Consider the following 15,497-nt stretch of genomic DNA (forward strand, 5'->3'; position numbering starts at 1 on the left):
ACTACATGTAAGTTTTACCATGGAGAAGCTCGTCCACCTTTCCATTGATCTCCCCTTGGATTATGGGGTTCTTGGGGAAGTATCTCTGCTTGGTTGGCTTAACGTGCTTCATTTTGATCAGGTGCCCTGCCATGTCTGACGTTCATAGTGTTGAAGTCTGCTAGCACTGTCTCTAAGAATTTCGTAGTATAGTTATCTTCGCTTGTGTGTTGAACGACTCCCACCGATAGTATCTCCTCCAGCACACTTTATTTCGGTTCCGACTTGTGTAAGGAAGGTCCATCCCAACACCAACGAATCTACTACTCCTAGTAAAATCAACAGGCTCATGGTCAGTCCTTCGTAGCCGAATTTGACCTCCAACCTGAGCTGTGGATTTATTTTGCTGCATCTTCCACCTCCCGACCTAACTTGCCGTCTCGTCGTTGCAACTTTTCCTAGAGCAGCAAGATTTTCCGCCAGTTCTTCGCTAACAAAGCTTGCCGTTACCCCACCAATAATCTCTGCTGCGGACAACGGCTCCTCTTCGATCAGCTTGCCAGCTTAGCTTCAAGAGGTAGCACCGTTTGGCTGAGACTGCTGGCCATTTCCCGCTCGGGGCCAGCTCTCCACGCTCCTGACACCCACTTTGCAACATACCTAGCAGAATAGCAAACGTTTATGCTGACACCCTCGAGCACAGTGTCCGCTTTGGTTGTGGAGGTGTAGTGTGGTTCTTGGCGGCCTCCATAAGGTATTATTTGGCTGTCATTTGGCTTTCGTGTGGTGAATACCTTTTGTAATTTCCTCGTTTTTCCTGGTCACCGATTTCTTCACATCTTCTGCACGTGAATGGCGTTGAGGCTGCCTCACAATGCATTTAATGAAAGAAAGAAAATGTGCTGGACAAATCTTTCCTGGAGGATACCTTCCTTTTTAAATATTCTTGCACCTTGAAAATAAAAGAATAAAGTTTAACAACATATTTTTACTGTGGAATATGACTCTTTGTGAATCCACAACGAAACGTTACATAATCTTAGCTCTGTGGTGACGTGAATATGAGGAGTTAATCAGATTCATGTTTTATATTCTATATTTCCACAGCTAGATTGCTCACCATGCTCACATCCAGCTGTCGCTCATTAAGGGCCACTTCCTTTAGCAAATTTGTCCGGGGCATTTCTTCTCGTTCGGCATCCTGGTTTCGTCTAATTAATATGATCTCTTCTGTTTCCTAGATGACAGGCTGGGTTTTAGGAAGCTTAGAAGGAAGCTGTTTGCCAAAATCACCGGTTGACAATCTAGAAAATTTGATCTTATAATGTTTCTCAAAAGCGATATCATCATTTGTTGCAGCAGTGCTTGGCCCGAAACCATTTTTAGCCTCCCAGGGTTGTCTAACTAGCTTCTCCAATTCAGTACGCGGTGATCGTGTCCATGATATGAGAACTACGAAAATAGGGACTACAACAATCCAACCAGAGCTGGTTTTTTGCAATCGGGGAAATCCCTGCATTAACTTGATTTGACCAGCACATAGTATATCTATATAGAATAAACTGGTTCCAATTAGAACGGAAATATATTGCGATTTGAAGAATAGAGAATCAGCTCAAATTGTCTTTGGATGAAATTAGCAACTAGAAGTATCTAAGGATAACGATGGCTGATTTTCGCGTATGCTCGGTGCAATGAGATTTTGGATTGGACAAAAATGTGGACGAGGCCCTAGTACCATATATGGAAACAATTATATCGGAAAAGCTGAGGCAGGCTTGGAAAACGAGCTGTAATTAAATTAATTTATGGCCCAGAATCCAGAAGAGCACTGCTGGGAGTGTGATTACCCGATTTCTTTTTAATCAATACAACTGCAGTGGTTAAAAGCACGATATCAGAGTTGAGACTCTAAGCATTTGCTTGCTAAGCAAGCAACCATGGTAGTTTGAACATTGGGAACAGAGTATTACTCACTGGGTTCCTATATATGAACTAATGAACTAATTTTGTTGGCCTGCTCGCTACGAGATTCGTGCGGCTAGCTCAGAAGATTGTGTGTTCGTCCCACCAAATTTATATGACGTGACTGCCCCGTAGATCAGTGAGAAAACACAGGGTTCGAATGGTTACAGTGGGTTTTATACTCGTGATATTAATTCAGTGGGTGTGTGACTGAGCTGGCCTCGGTATCTCCTTGCTCTGGTTCTACTGATGTTTTTCGTCCTGGCTTGTCGGCGCGTTGACTTGACGACCGCTGGCTCCTGTGTCTCGGGATGCTCGTAGTGGCCGCCTCTGCTCGCTTGCCGACGCGCTGCCTCGGGGTTGCTTTTTGCTCCTTTGACTCGCAAAGAGTTTGGCTTCGCGGGCTTAGTGAAGCATCACCGTTCTCAGACTAGGGTGAACAAGCCTTGCTCTCCAGGTCAACGCCTTTCGAGGCAATACCTGTCCCTTGCTCTGTCCCGCTAGGTTCTTGCTCAGATCGCGCTGACAGTCAAGGCTAACTCCAGGAAGCTGCCTAGCCGCGGCTTCACCCTAATGCTTGAGGTCCGCTCCCCAATGAGCTCCGCGCGGCGTTGGTGACGTGGCTGCTGGTCATGTCTGCTGGCGTCGCTACCGATGTCTTGCGTATTCCTCGTCGCAGGCCTCATTCGCTTGACTCTGACAGACCCGCCGGGCGATTCGCCAGGGTGTGGTCGTGACAAAGTTGGAAACCAAACGCCTTGACTTAGCCGAGTGATGCCTACCATACCTCAGCCACTAATCGGAGATTCCTGATGTCCCAATCCCGAACGTCTCGACGTAGCGATCTTGCTCCTTGTAGGCTTCCCACGGCGCTGCTTCCGACGACTCGCCTTGTTGCGGCTCCCATGTTTAGATGGTTGACTGACTGTACCTTGACTTATCTTGGTATCTTTACTTATCTTGATGGTTTGACTCCCCGTGATCGACTAATCCAGCTGCCAGTGCACCGCGGCTTTTTAAATAAAGAGTATAGCTACTTCGCTAAACTATTTGAAGACAACTGCAAGGCATAACAAAATTTAACACATCGAAAACGCTGTGCGAACACGTTTTGTAAATGGACAAGTCGAGCGAGCAAACCAATCTATTATATGCAATGCATGCTCCATGAATGACAGCCCGAAGGATTGCGATCGTTCCTTACACAACCTTTAATAAAGTGTGAGCTCTAAAGACAGGAAACTTCAGGATTCAGCCCAATTCGTACAAAGTGAACCAGTTTCCACTGGCGATTCGCGCAATCTCGAACCCCTTACCGAATACCATAGATCGTCGCCAAGATCCTGGCACAAAAAGGTGTGGCAACTCCTGAGCCCAGTTGACGAATAGGTGTGAAACGACAACGGAACGAGCTACGTCAGCTTCGCTGGAACGAACATCCCAACGTACGATGATCAAATTCAAAACCGCGTCTTAATTCATATATAGTCATATAAGCTTTTTAGATCATTGTAAAAAAACGTAAAATGAATACTACAATTTAGTGTTATTATTGTAAAAAAACGTAAAATGAATACTACGATTTAGTGTTATTATTTACCGTAAGCCGGGGTACATGTTAGCCTTATTTCTGCTCGTCTGCTCTATGTGAGAGTTTAATTTGAAAATAAAAGAGGATTGCAAAAACGACGATAGCGAATAAAAGGTGACGACGAGAGCAAAAAGGACGAGACAACGATATCGAGCGGCAATGGACGAGCTGAAGGTTTTATGAAGGAAGCCGGAGACGACGCAACAGACGAGAGCAACGACGTTCGCGAATAAATAAAACTTATAAAAACCTCTACACATTGTATATGATAATAACGGCCGCAGACAGATTTAAGCGTTATAGGCATTAGAGTGGACGTGGCAAACTTTGTTTGGGTCAATAGATAGGTATTGACGAGACTAATACATTTCAGTTAAATTTATTTTCTACCATGATAATTGTGAGCGCCACAGATTTGGGCGGTTTGTGGGCGTTAGAATGGGAGTTGCAAACCTTTTTTTGGCTCAATCGATAGGTGTCGACGAGACTAATACATTTTAGTTAAAATTTGATTCTTTGCATGAAAATTGTGGGTGCCACAGGTTTGGGTGGCTTGTGGGCGTGGAAAACTTATTTTTAGGTGAATCGATAGGTATTGACGAGACCAATACATAAAAAACTGTAGGCACCACAGTTTTGGGCGATTTCTGGGCGTTAAGGTGGTCGTGGCACCCTGCGGAAACAAACTTTCGCTGCGCAAGAAGCGCAGGAATCTACATACCAAAACTAAAAATTCTAGCCTTTGTAGTTTCCGAGATCTCAGCGTTCATCCGGGCGGACAGACGGTCATGGCTAGATCGTATCGGCTAGTTATTCTGAAAAAGAATATATATACTTTATGCGGTAGAAAACGCTTTCTTCTACCTGTTACATACTTTCCGACGAATCTAGTATACCCTTTTACCCTACGAGTAACGGGTACAAAAAGAAGGAGACAAAATTGAAGAACTATTAAAAAAAACACCACTGGACCTGTGTAGGGCGAGAGCATAGAAAAAGGAACGAGAAAAGAGAAGCAACAGTCTACACGGTCGAACAACGATGAACGCATGCCGCAGGTCTAACGAATTTTGCACTTTTGTCGTACACTTGTAAATCTGAAATCTGAATAATTATAACGCTTTGAATTTACTCTTTTGTGTTTGTCTTTGCCTGGGAACCTCTCTTACAATGACCCCTCGTTGACCTTATAAAAGGGGAGACAACTGCACAGCACTTAGGTACGGTAACTTTTAATAGTTGGAAAAAATAAATATCAAATAAGTATGTATTACAAAAACCGATTTTTATTTTTATCAAATTGCCCACTTTAAGTTTATAGTTGTCTGTATTTGGTATGCAGAATACAAATTAAATTATGGTAAATTTCAACCAATGGAAAAAATAATAATCTATGAGATATTATTATGAAAAATCGGTTTTTATTTGTATAAATTGCTGACTTTAAGTGTACTATGGTCAGTATTGTGCAGCTGAACGCAAATTTAATTTTTCTTTGCATTCGTAATAAACTTAATTGCTATTATGTATGGCAATTTTCATTAGATTATTTTAAAACATTTTATACTCACTACAGAAGAGTTTTTGTTTTGTACTTATTTGAATTTAGCTTATAACGAAGTTTTTAAAATGGATATTGAAAACTTACAGATAGGCGGTGTGAAATAACGGTGTACGGGACTAATGTACACCGTTATTTCAATTCCAGGTGACGTTGCTTGCTTACTTATGACATTTGTGTGCTACAATACGCCAGTGCATAGTTAGGAATGTGGTGGGACGGTGGAATCATTTTAGATATACGTTTAATTTTGAAGAAGATTTTTATGACAATCCTTTAGATTATGAACGTGAAATGACTGCTAAGTTAATAGCTGCATGGAAATCGTACTAAATTTGAAATAAAATGTTCCAAAATAAAATCTTTTCGCCAAGTTCGAAAAAAAGAGAGTTCATTAAAAAGATTGAGTTGTACACTAAGTTTAAAGACACGCAAAACACGAATTTCCCTTCTGCAACTAGTTTTTTTTTGGCAACCCACCCCAAAAAAAAAATTGAGTCGAGTCCGATTTTCGGACCGAAACAATAGGATAAAAATTAAGACAGCTAACAGAAATCCTAGAAGCTCCACGTCCTGATTCGGAAATGTTATCGTCTTGGGAAACGAAAGAAAATTATGCGTATGCATTATGGGTAAATTTGTTCAATTGGGAGCTATCCATCGCTCCAATTTTAAAATGGAAAAGAGATCCTAAGGGTATGTGTTGCACAGAAAGAAGAGTTGAACTTCCTTCACTCAAACATTTACCAGAGTCCCTGTAAGGCTTGATAATATGTGGTCATCTTGACGAAACTCCTTTCATGGAGTTTATAAGAAAGTACTACAAGAGTTTTTAAAATAACGTCATTTGGTATTACGAAAAGCCGATACATAAAGTTGAAGGTCAAGGCGTTAATCATTTCTTAGAAAAGTAACTCCAATTAATGCTGCATAATTGTAACTCATATATATTAATGGGTCCAACATGCATTACAAAATATTAAAAAAGAATTTCAAGGGTTTTCAAATGATTTTTAACGTTGAAAAGAAACAAGGTAATGCTCATAGAGGTCACTATAATGCTTGCTAAGAAGTGGCTTTTGTGTTAATTGGGAGAGTATTTAAAAATCGATACTTTGTTGCGAAAAGTTATGGTAAACAAGTGAAATGAAATCGATCGCTTATATGATAGTCAGTTTTTGTGACGGAGAAGATGGATATTCTATAAACCTACCTCGATTTGATCCTCTCTCAAAGAAGCACTGAAAATATACCGTGTGAGCATTAGACTTCTTTAGCTATAGAATAATATTTCGACCATGTGAAGTCAACCATTTGGTACTTTGCAACATTTTATGAAAAAGCAATCTGGCAAAATTTAGACAAGAAACCTATATACATCTTAAAGATGTAATAGGCGGCTTAGATGCAGATGCAAGTTAACGTGGTCAGATGGCCATTTTAAATTCAACATTTTCGTTATGCACGAAAAGACGCCAGATGCCATGAAGTATGTTCGACACTACGGTCATCCTGATCTCTTTGTACCATTTAAATGAAATGGATATGGATGATATATAACGAAAGAGGTATATTCTGGTCAAATACCTCATAATCGTCATGACATTGTTCTGCGAGTTTTCCATGTAAAGGTAAAAACATTGATGTTATTGTAATGCTTCATCTACTCAATAGAGTGGCAGAAGCGTGGGTTGCCCCATGTAAACATAGTTCTCTTGCTAAAATTATGTTCATATTATGCATCAACAAACTTATTCTAATATTATTGCTTAAGTTTTAGACCCTGAAAAGGAACCTCTAGTTTATGATATCGTCAAGGCTAATATGATTCATAGACCCTAATCTTATTTCGGTGCACTTGAATATGTCATTTGTTTAGGCAACAAAGACTAAGTGTCTTTGGCTTCAAGTATTTATGTTTATTTGTGTATAAGAAGTTTATACCTGACATAGTGCTGAGCGCAATGAGCTACACTTACTTCTTGTAAGCTTTGGCATCAATGGAAAGGTAACTTAAATGCCGTTTGTATGATACAATACATTTCTTAACCCATTCAGTACTTCTTGAAAAGGACGAATTTGTTACATGAAGTGTGCAATCTGTATTGAAATTACAAACTATTGACTCTTGCTTGGTTATAACATTTTTGTTCGTACCTTAGAGTGCTCAACATGACCAGCACCCAGCAAACAGTACCTGGCTCTCAGTAGCACCCACTGCAGATGAGAATTGCTGATCAGCATATTACAAGGTGAGTTCCAAAGTAAACAGGACTTTTTTAATCTAGCGCCCTCTAGTGGCGCCATCTATATGTCAACTTGTGCGTTAGAATCTGCTTTCGTTTATCGACTTCCAGGTGAGGCTATTGCGATTATGTTATGTTTTTGTCATCGGTGCGAAAATGAGCTTCGAACAAAGAGCCAACATTAAATTTTGTTTTAAAATTGGTAAAACTTTTACCGAAACGTTTCAATTGATGAAACAAGTTTATGGCGATGATTGCCTATCCCGTAGCAGAGTGCACGAGTGGTTTCAACGTTTTCAAAGTGGTCGTGAGGACATAAATGACGATGAACATGTGGGCCAACCAAAATCCGAGATCACCGAAATATCCATCGAAACTGTGCGCGAATTCATAAAAAATCAGCCGAAATCATCATTGAAATTCATCGGAATAGAATTGAACATCTCCAAAACATCAATTTATCGCATTTTGACCAAACATTTGGGCTTACAAAAGGTGTGTGCATGGTTTGTTTGTTTGTTCCGCAGAGGCAAAAAATGACCCGAACTTCCTTTACAAGATTGTGACTGGTGACGAAACGTGGTGTTTTCAATATGATCCCGAAACGAAACGCCAGAGCGCTGAATGGAAGGCGCCGGACGAGCCGAAACCCAAAAATCGCGCCTGGAGAAGTCAAAAGTGAAGACAATGCTGATTTGTTTTTATGTTTCCAAGGGTATTGTCCACATAGAATTTGTTCCACCCGGCAAAACGTTAATGCGGTATTCTACCTTGGAGTTTTGAAGCGTTTGGTGCGCCGTATTCGACGTGTTCGGCCCGAATATCGCGAAGATGAAAGTTGGCGTTTGTTGCACGATAATGCGCCGTCTCATCGATCGACGCTTGTGTCCGACTATTTGACCAAAAATCACATTTTAACCATCAACCACTCCCCGTATTCACCTGATATGGCACCGTGCGTCTTCTACCTTTTCGGAAAAATGCATTTGCGATAAAAGGAAAGCGTTATGCAGACGTAGAGGCCATTCAAAAGGCTTGCACCGGCGTACTGTCGGCCTTACCGGGCAACGAGCTAAAACACACGTTCGACATGCTTTTGGACCATGCAAAACGCTGTATTAAAGCAGAAGGAGACTGATTTGAATAAAATAAATTGATTTTGCGAAAAAACTATTTGTTCTGTCTTTTTTTTAAAAGTCCTGTTTACTTTGGAACTCACCTTGTATATGTCTCACTAACTCACCGTCTCACCGACTCAACGGCACACTGACCCGCCAATGCAGTTAGCACGTTTTGCAGTGCCAGCCGAGCCAACTACGCAAATTGCTACCATAATCATAACTCCCTGACCTTCTTTAGAATATAGCTTATTAAGTATGCTTAGTATATACCAAATGAAGAATAAATTACTTATCAACGCAACTCATAACTCCGCGCTTCCTACCTCTGGGAATAGTGCTAATAGCAGCTAACCTACGTTAGCTCAACCTCAGCGCAGTTCCCGGATCGTCTGTGGTCCGGCATCGCAGTAACCATCGTTACCATTGACGCGATCGTCTTGCGAGTGTCTACTTCGGTAAGGCACAAACACCCACGTTTCGCCTATTAGAGTTTGGACGAAACCCGAACCCTTACGCACGTCCAGGAATGATTTGCCGTTTCTTTTGCACAGCCTTATCGCGGCTTTGCCCAATGTGTCCGTTACCCAGTCGGCGACGTCTTTGACTTCGTAAGGTTCGCTGGTGATAACCAGATCCGCCTTACATTCCCTCACTGACTGCAGGAGTAGGTCCTGCGCAGCCCGGCAGTGATTCATCTTTATGTGGATCACTTCCATTCGTTCATTGGTTCATTTGTCCTACCACAAATCGAATCAGAATCTATTTCCCTACCACCATTGCTTCAGACAAAGGAGATCGCGAAGGTCATTGGTGAACTGAAACCGAAAAAGGCCCCTGGCGGTGACCAAACAACCCCAAAAATGTTAATTGAACTTCCAAACTCTGCCATTGAGGTTAATTGTAAGCTCTTCAATGGGATCATAACTCTCGGCTACTATCCGAAAAAATGGAAAAAATCTATTATCATTATGATACCAAAGCCCGGAAAAGACCACACAATTCCTTCATCCTACAGACAAATTAGTTTATTATCGTGTCTGTCTAAGTTGTTCGAAAAATGCCTTCTAAATCGCGTAACACCATATCTAGGAGCACACAATGTTATCCCTGCTCATCAATTTGGCTTTCGTCAAAACCATTCGAACAATCGAACAAGTAAACAAAATAACATCAGAAATATGCACAGCATTTGAGCATCGGGAATACTGCAGCGCAATATTCCTCGATGTATCTCAAGCCTTCGATCGAGTATGGCTAGATGGCCTCATGCACAAAATCAAAACTCACTTGCCTGATTACACTCACAAGCTTCTTGAGTCGTATCTTTACAATAGAACATTCGCAGTAAGGTGCATCACAACTACTTTCGACGACTACAATATCAAATCTGGAGTCCCCCAAGGAAGCGCGCTAGGGCCTACTCTCTTCGTCCTATGCACAGCAGATATTCCCACGAACGAGCAGCTAACAACATCTACGTTCGCTGACGACACCGCAATTTTAAGTTGCTCGAGGTGCCCAGGCCGAGCCACATCACAGCTAGCAAACCACCTCTCCGTAGTAGAGAGGTCGCTATCTGATTGGCGGATTAAAGTAAATGAACAAAAATGTTAACACATAACGTTTACTCTCAACAGGCAAACATGCCCTCCACTATCATTGAATAATACGCAGATTCCCCAAGTCAACGATGTAACGTATCTCGGCGTCCACCTTGACAGATGACTAACCTGGAGAAGACACATCGAACGCAAGATAGTACATCTAAAACTAAAAGCCAGCAGCTTCCACTGGATTCTTAACGCTCTTTGGCCCCTGCGTCTGGACTACGAGGTTTTGCTCTACAACTCCACCTCAAGCCCATCTGGACATATGGCTCCCAGCTATGGGGGAACGCCAGCAGAAGCAACATAGACATTATACAGCGCGTTCAATCGCAAATCCTGCGAACTATCACTGGGGCACCATGGTATATTCGCAACCAAAACATCCAAAGGGACCTAAGCATTCTTACCGTAAAAGATGAAATAGACAAACAAAAAGCGTCCTACAATGAAAAACTCTCTGTGCACCCCAATCGGCTCGCAAGAGGCTTGACTTGGGTTTCCAGCTGATCACGTCTACAACGCAACGACCTGCAGCAATAACTTTCGGTCACCCTTTAGCATAATATCAGTCATATGACTGTTAGTTAGATTAATTAGATTAAGATTTGATACACTTATCGTTAGTATCCAAAGGGAGAAGATTTAATAAATAAATAGCAAAGCATGAAAAAAAATTACTTCCATTCGCGGGGTTTGGCTACGGTTTTTTGCGGCGTGAGGACACCGCTTGCTTCCTGCTTGGTGGTTCCTCGACTTTGGTCCTCCTTCGGTGCATAGAAAGCATACGCTCCCGTTGGGACATTAGGCGATTTTGTGCCCCGTTTTGCCACACTTAATATAGCACCCGCTTCTTTCCACCTTGCTTGAAACTTTGCAGCAATGTGCCCAATCTCCAGGCACATGTATTACCTGAGCTGCGAGTCCCTCTCCTTCACTTTGCAGGTGGACCATCCTAGCTTGATCGTGCCCTTACCGAGAACCGCTTCTGCATCTTTGCTGGGCAGTCCAACCACTGCCGTCTGAGTGTCTCTGCCATTCGCTTCCATTATAAGGGCGTACGGGCGGTGAGGCTTTCGGGCCCACTTCTTTGGAGCAACATTTCGTCGAGGAGCACTCCAATCTCCGCGAGCTGTTCCGATCCAGTGAGCTCCTGGTCCGCTTTGGCCCTCTTTGCAGAGGTAGTTCTCTGCCCGCCGGTTGGGCTACCTGGGTCCCTTAACCTGAGAAGCTTTGAGCTGCTCTTGATTAAACTTGGTATATTCACCGTCGAGGCGGCCAAGTTCGCAACCGCCTCGCCAGGTTTGTTGTTTGGAATGGAATTTAGGGCCTCCAGAATCCGTCCCCTAGCCGTGGGCGTTCCCCCGGGTGGATTCCCACTTGTGTGGCTGCCACCTGGAGTAGTTTCGTTTTTAGTCGACATTCCTTCCACGTGTTGCATTTTATACCTACAGCCAGGCTGTTAGCATTCTGTACCTGCAGCCAGGTGTCGTGACTGCCGGCCAATATGACACAGACACAGAACACGCATCCGCCCAGTATGGGTCAGTCGCTACGTGGATTTTTGGCGATAAGATCGGTGTGAGCGCATCGAAATTTCCACCGGTGGCAGCGGATTTCCCCTCGTTTTTTCGATGGAGGTTATACCGCCTCTACTCGTCCGACAGGGCCGCGTTTCACGGTGTTCTGCGTTAGCGGGGGGTGGTTGGCAATCAGTCACCTCCTTGACCTTTGGCACCCGGAAGACCTCAGCCGTGCAGAGGTGATGTCACTCGTTCGATCCCGGACTCCTTGCAAAGGAATTCCAGCAGCCGCCCTCAGATTTATGCTACTACTGAGTGCCGATCGAAAAGTGCAACCCGTAGCACGTAGCAATCGTCAGTTAGCAGCAACACACAAATGTTGGCAATATATTCCTACGCTGGGTGCCGCGCCAACACGGCAGGGAGCTTTTGCCAGCTTGCCCGGCGATCAGCTGATTCCACTAACGTTTTGCAACACTGCTCAGGCCAGCTGAACATAATGCGGCAGAAAGAGCAACAACAATATTTACCCGCCATCTAGAAGAACTCATGAGTGTTTCTTGGTGCCGCTGGATTCCCGAGAAATCTCGATGTCGGCCTGGATGCCTACTGGAGTTCACGGTGGGGTTGCCTTCATTTGCGGAGACAGGTGAGCCCCTGGGCTGCCCGCAGGAAGCAGCTCGCCGCTGTAGGTGGACGCTGCTGGCCGATATTTTCAGCGGAGCGCTGCATTCCGCACCATCACTCACTGCATGCACCACTCCCGCCCGGGACATGACGGTGGACCAGGGTGTGTGATCAGGTACTGCGCTGAGACCTTGTGTACACCACTGCTCTAAATTGTTAATTTCTCTCAGAAACCTCAGATTTCCACGTAGATGAAACGAACCTTATGGAGTTTAAAGTAAACTCCAAACTTTAGAGTAAAATCCAAAAGAATCTGACAAATGGTTTTGTAAAAGATTTGCACCTGACATGGCTTTCACTGATTCCAGTAAACTCTTTGATTCTGTAAATCACCCGCATCTAGTTCCGAAATTGTACTTATTACGGTTACTAAGTAAATCTTAAGTAACTTGAACAATAGAACACAAAAAGTAATTTTTTTAAATTTTTTATCATCCCTGATCCGAGTTAGTTCAGGTGTACCACAATGAACTCACCTTGGTCCGCTCATTCTTACATTATAAATTAACGATCTTCTTCTTGGCATAACCAAGTTAAATGTTATTATGTTCGATGATTATGTTAAGTTGTGCCAGCAAAATTATGATAGAAACTATGTTGCACTAGTTTTAAATTATTGTAGGTCTACTACAACTAGCATATTTTCTAAATTTACTGATTTTGATGGGTTAAGGTGTCATAGAAATGTCACGATCATGTTTATAAAGAGTATATTTATTTTTCCCGATCTCCCCACATCCCCATCTGACAATATATACCATCTATCCTTTTCCATCATTATGAGAAACTAATAGTCAAAAGGTTTTGTTGTGTTTGTGAGAAAGGTCGCACACAGCCAAAACATCCAAAGATTGTTATCTTAGAGGAACAGGACCGATTATGGTGCGGAAAGATGTGATCACGTATCCTTTGTCCTCATTATCACAGGTGTTGCTTTGTATGTAAGAAAGGTCGCGCACTCAAAATAACCAAACAGTGTTATCTTAGAGGAACATGTCCGAAACATGAAACGAAATGATTTTTGTGGTCTACTCGCTACGAGATTCGTGCGGCTTGCTCAGTAGATTGTGTGTGTTCGTCCCACCAAATTTATATAAACGTGACCGTCCTGCAACTCAGTGAGAAAGTGGCCTTGATATCGCCATTCGTGGCCTTCGGTACCTCCAACGGCTCCTGGTCGCCTCGGTGATTTCTCGCCACGTTGACTCGGTGCTCCGGTCCGGTAGCTCCCTGAAGACCCTTGAAGCTCCCTGAAGACGCTCGGCGCTGCTCGTCTCTGATGCGTTGACTCGATGACTGCGTCGCCGTCCCGAGACAAGGGTGAACAGATGCTGCACTCACCAGAATTACTCCTTTCGACACACAACCACCTGTCCCTTGCTCTGTCCCGGATGGTCCCACTGGGGTTTGTGCTCAGATCGCGCGGACAGTCAAGGCTAAACGCCAGGAAGCTGCCTCGCGCTTTACTTCGCTTCTATGCCTACTGTAAACGAACGTTCCACCCTACCTCACCCTATTGCTTACATTCCGTGACATTTTCGCGTGGCTCGATCTGTCTTGCGTAGCTGTCGTGATGTGGTGACTGGCTTGCTGCTGACGATGTTTTGCGCACTGATCCTGGACGTGCTGGCTGTGCGAATAGACCTAGCGTGGCTCCTGGTGCTCGGGGTCTCGGGTATGCGCTGATCCGGGACTTCACGAGTCGAAATCGTAGGGCTCTCCTGGACTACTCCACTCGAGACCGTACTGATCGACCGCTCTCCCTTCTGTATAAATATACTCGGGGCTCGAACACGCCGTTCCGGAACTTCACGAGTCAAACCCGTAGTGCTCTCCTGGACTACTCTGCTTGAGACTGTACAGAATAGACCACTCTCCCTTTCTGGCTGATCGCCCCAGGACCTGCACAGTTCCCACTTGACGTACTGGGGCGAGGTACACTGGGTTTAGACAGGCTTCTCCCCGATCTCACGATTCCTTGTCGCAGGCCTTCACTGCTCAAACTCTGACCGACTCTCCAGGCGTAATGCGAGGATTTAGTTGACAGGAATAAACAGATTGCCTTGACCTAGCCGTGTGATGCCCTCTGGGCCTCAGCTACCTGTGTCTCAATTCGGAGATTTTTGGTATCCCAATCACGAACGTCTCGACGTATCGGTCTGGCTTCTTGTAGGCTCCCACGGCGCTGCTTCCGACGACTAGACTTGTTGTGGTTCCGTTGTAGTTTACTTGGTTGACTGACTGTTCGCTTTGATATCTTGACTGATCTCGACGGTTTGACTCCTCGTGATCGACTGAAGATCTTCTGCCAGCGCCCTGCCGCATTATATATTGCCTCCGGGAATCGTTATTTCCCTTCTGAGCACGTCCCGCTGAATCTCTCCACTCCGGGTGCAAAGTTCGTGGCTCCTGTTGCCTCACTTGTCCCTTACGCACAGCTTACAACTGGCGTTCTGCCCACTGCTGCCGTCCCGCTGGTTCCCGTTATGCTTGTGTCACGCCTGTGTGCCGCTCCACTGCCGAGATGTGGCACTTCTTCTCACGGTCCAAAGTTCACGTGAGAGTCCAAAGTCCGGTGGAGTTCCGTTATCCGCTTTTGCACACGGCACTCTTGCCCTGCCCGCCAAGTCTCCATTCTCTCATTCTCCATCCTTTGTCTTCAAACTCTCTCGATCTCCATCCTTGGTTTCCAAACTCTCTCGCTCTCCATCCTTGGTCTCCAAACTCTCTCGTTATCCATCCTCTCCTCGCCGTGCCGTTACTACGCAAATTCGCCGCGTATCTGGTAAGCGGCCGGCCATCTGCTGCTGCTGCTGCTTATATTTGTGGGGACTTATTCAACTCCTCACAATACCTTCTTAATGCTGCTTAACACTACCCTTTGCGATAAAATTGACATTAGCGTGGGGACTGAAATTATGCCCTCGTAGAACTAGATCATTTGGCACGTCTACGGTATGTGGACTTTCTTGGTTAAATATAGAAATGTTAAACGAAGGTCAGTCTTCTTATTGGTTTTAAGTTGATGAGAAGTCGGTTCTGTATTAATTGGTTTTTCTTTTGTAGTATAAAGTTCAGTTGTTCGGTTGATCCTCGATCGGAGGAGTCAGTGTCGCTGGTTCTTTATTGGCTACATATATCTTCAGTTCGTTAAATGAATCCTTTCTTCACCGAGTGAAATCTCAATGCTATCTTCTATATCAAAATGATTATCATTCAT

Source organism: Drosophila suzukii, chromosome 3, assembly GCF_043229965.1.
Source record: "Drosophila suzukii chromosome 3, CBGP_Dsuzu_IsoJpt1.0, whole genome shotgun sequence".
Lineage (NCBI taxonomy): Eukaryota > Metazoa > Arthropoda > Insecta > Diptera > Drosophilidae > Drosophila > Drosophila suzukii.